We start from the raw sequence: 4,336 nt of genomic DNA on the forward strand, positions 1-4,336 counted from the left end.
TGACACGGCTCCCAGGGAGAGCGGGGTGATGATTCCACTAACAGAACGTGGCAGGAGTGATGCTGGGAGAACCCAGGGCTAGAGACCAGCCCCCCAGCTCTACCCAGGCCCCCTGGGGCCACCAGGAGTGGTTGGGCACGTTCCCAGGTTGATAGACGCACAACAGCCTTCCACCTGCGGTTCAAGCAAGTCACATGGTTGAACCCAAAGTCCAGGGGACCTGGATCCTGGAAGAGGCTTTGGACCTTGACGGCTAAGTTAGGAACTGCTTGCGTTTGACCAGCCCCTCGAGCAGGGTCAGGGCATGTGGTCCATGGATGCAGCTTAAGGACCTGCATCATCAGCCATTGCATTGCATCACTGCCCTGGGGCAGCTGCTGGGCCGGTCATGCTGAGGATGGGGTGTTCTGAGGATATGGGGTGCTGTGGAAGGCAGGCAGACAGACATGAGCAGAGCAAGGACAATGGGCCAGGGTGGAAAGTCCTGGGTGCCTAGCAATGGACAGTTGTGAGTGGGACCTCACCCCCAGGTGACCTGTCCTCCCCTAGCACATCGCTGGTCATGCGGATTGGACCCCCTGGCCTTTCCTCCCTAGAGATAACACCCAGGCCTCAGTTGCATTTCAGCTCCAGGCCCAGAAAAGCAGCAAAACCAGACAAGCAACACCTCCGCCAAGGCCACGGCTGCTTCAGGGCCAGCGGCATTGGGTAATGACCCTGCCCTGGGCCGACCAATCAGTCAGTGGATACCCCAACTCTGAGAGGACACACCTGGAGAGCCGCTGAGTAATCTATTGAGATCTTAACTCTCAATCTCCACCTTTAAAACCCTTAGGACCCAGTGGGTTCTTCCTCCTGAGAGCACCCCCCTGCCCCCCTATCCCGCCAGGGGCGTTATATTACCTTCCTCACTCCCAAGCTCCAAGGGCCCTTCACCCTTATAACTAGTTTCCTGAGCCCATTTCTTCTATTAATTACTTCTTCTACTTCTGTGATTTTCCACATAAATGTCCTCTAGTAGTTTGCGTCTTAGCTCTGAATTCTTTCCCAGCCAGAACTCAGGTACCGAGGCTGCTGAACCCAGGTCTGGTCCCACCCCACCAGCCAACACCAGGTCCATTCCTGCCACCCAACACTCAGGTGCTACCATGTTGATATTCTGGACTAGAAGTCTCACAGGCATATATATACACTAGAGGCCCAGTGCACAAAATTTGTGCAGTCGGGGGGGGGGTGGTCGTTCCTCAGCCCAACCTGTGCCCTCTCACAGTCCAGGAGCCCTCGGGGGATGTCCGACTGCTGCAGAGGCAGGAGAGGCTCCTGCCACCGCCTGTGCTCGCCAGCCGTGAGCCTGGCTCAGGGCTTTTGGCTGAGCAGCACTCCCCCTGTGGGAGTGCACTGACCACCAGGGTGCAGCTCCTGCATTGAGCGTCTGTCCCCTGGTGGTCAGTGCGTGTCATAGTGACCCATAGTTTCACCGTTTGGCTGATTTGCATATTAGCCTTTTATTATATAGTCCTATCAGGGATCAAGTCCAAAACCCAGGCATATGCCCTGACCGGGAATCAAACCAGCAACCTTTTGGTGCATGAAATGACGCCCAACCAATTGAGCCCCACCAGCCACTTATTAATATTTCATGTGGCAAGACTATAAGATCTATGGGAGTCTGGCCACTTTTTCCTGCTTCATTCAAACATACCTCAGCCAGTTAATGTTTTTAGAATTCCATTCTGATATTTCACTACCAGGGAAGGTGTAATCCTTTAAAAAAATATTTTTATTGATATCAGAGAGGAAGGGAGAGGGAGGAGAGAGAGATAGAAACATTAATGATGAGAGAGAATCATTGATCAACTGCCTCCTGCACACCCCACACTGGGGATCGAGCCCACAACCCAGGCATGTGCCCTGACTTCATTCAAACATACCTCAGCCAGTTAATGTTTTTAGAATTCCATTCTGATATTTCACTACCAGGGAAGGTGTCATCCTTTAAAAAAATATTTTTATTGATATCAGAGAGGAAGGGAGAGGGAGAGAGAGAGAGAAACATCAATGATGAGAGAGAATCATTGGTCAGCTGCCTTCTGCATGCCTCACCCTGGGGATTGGGCCTGCAACCCAGGCATGTGCCCTGACCAGGAATCAAACCCTAACCATGACCTCCTGGTTCATAGGTCGATGTTCAACCACTGAGCCACACCCGCCGGACGGCCTTTTATATCTTAAATGCACCTACCTATCCTGAGAAAGTCCATTCAAATCACTAAAACATAAAACATTTTATTTGTATCAAATCCTGTGTTCAGGAGGGGGAAGAGAGCCTTAGAAACAGCTACCACCGTTTTTAATTTTACCTCATGCGTGGAGGAGAAAGAGAAAGTGCTACAATTGATCCTATTTTGACTTACCCAATTCACACCTCCCCGCTAAGAAGATTAAGCCAGAACTTCACTTCCTGCCTGAACCTGACTACACAGGTTGCGAACAGTGTCACCACGTGGCCACCCTGTGAACTGCATCTTCTCGGATCACTTCTGATCATCAGGAAGCCACATTTTGGGGGGGGGGGGGGGCCCGCATCCCCAGGGATTGACTACTGGTCATTGAGATTTAGCATAGTCAAAGGAGTCACCCCTTTGGCTTGGGGACATGACGCTTTTCAAAAAAATAAGGAAGAGGGAAAAATACATTTTTCTTCTCAAGTTATTTCACTCCTTGCTGGCCGTGGGACCTCAGGTGAGTGAACTCGCCTCTCTGGGTGAAGATTTGGTGGCGGGAAGAAGCAAGGGAGTGAGGGTGTGGGATCAAGGCTACCTCGCCCTGGGGTCAGGCATGGCCAAGGCCATGTGCAAAATGGGAGATGTTGCCTTCAATGCCTTTGGGACCCCTTGCTCTTTGGGTACCTCTGCCGCCAATATATCCTTCTGGAGTCTTAAACACCATACCTGGGTGTGGGACCCACCTGTTTCAAGTCTATCCTTAGTTATAGAAGTTCTGTTCAGCTACTTTCCAGATGGTTCTCCAGGGTGATTTTTCTGTGAATTTAGTTGTAATTTTGATGTGGTCGTGGGAGGAGGCAAGCACAGCTGTTTTTAAAAATATATTTTTATTGATTTCAGAGAGGAAGGGAGAGGGAGAGAGAGGTAGAAACATCAATGGTGAGAGAGAATCATTGATCGGCTGCCTCCTGCACGCCCCCTACTGGTGATCTAGCCTGCAACCCGGGCATGTGCCCTAGACCGAAATCGAACTTGGGACCCTTCAGTCTGCAGGCTGATGCTCTTTCCACTGAGCCAAACTAGCTAGGGCGCAAGCACAGTTTTTACCGATTCCTGCCTCAATGTCTTTGTAGCATCAAGATGTCTTCCCTTCTCCATTCAGAAAACCTCTTTCTCTGCTTCCTGGCTTTTCCTGGCTTCCCTCCCTCAGGGAAAAGACCCGCCCTCCTCTCCCCTTAGCCCAGCCCCTCAGCGGCTCCACTTTGCAGAACCTCATGATAGGAGCTCCTCCCTCTTCACAAAGAATTTAAACTTCAAGGACATTTATTGTTAAGAATCTCCATATCATGCCCTAGCTGGTTTGGCTCAGTGGATAGAGCATCGGCCTTCGGACGGAAGGGTCCTGGGTTTGATTACGGTCAAAGGCACATGCCTGGGTTGCGGGCTCGATCCCCAGTGGCAGGTGTGCAGGAGGCAAACAATTGCTGATTCTCTTTCATCAGTGATGTTTCTCTCTCTCTCTCCCTCCCTCTCCCTTCCTCTCTGAATACAATAAAAATATATTAAAAAAAAATCTCCAAGTCCGGTAGTCAGCTCAACAGTGTAATCAAAATTTTAGGATTTTTCTGTCTTTTCATTCTCTTACCTTCCTTCAAAATGCAGGGCTTCCATCTGCTTGGCGTTTGCCTCCTGGTGGCAAGGTGGCCACTGCAGCTCCAGGCATCACATGTGTGTGAAGCAGGGAGGAGGGGTACCTTGTAAGCACATGCCCCGTTGGTGCTGTCCTCCTGCCATTTTATTTTATCGAGGGAAAAGACGTAACATAAGACTTACGTTTGAACCCCCTGGGAGGGTATGATGAGTACACTTAGCCTATTCCCAGTGTTTTGTAACTATCGCCGCTTCCCAGCTCTAGAATCTTCCATCACTCCAAATAGAAACCTTTAACCCAGGGGTCCTCAAACTTTTTAAACAGGGGCCAGTTCACTGTCCCTCAGACCGCTGGAGGGCCCGACTATAGTTTTAAAAAAAAACTATGAACAAATTCCTATGCACACTGCACATATCTTATTTTGAAGTAAAAAAACAAAATGGGAACAAATACAATATTT

Source organism: Myotis brandtii, unplaced genomic scaffold, assembly GCF_000412655.1.
Source record: "Myotis brandtii unplaced genomic scaffold, ASM41265v1 scaffold2800, whole genome shotgun sequence".
Classification (NCBI taxonomy): Eukaryota; Metazoa; Chordata; class Mammalia; order Chiroptera; family Vespertilionidae; genus Myotis; species Myotis brandtii.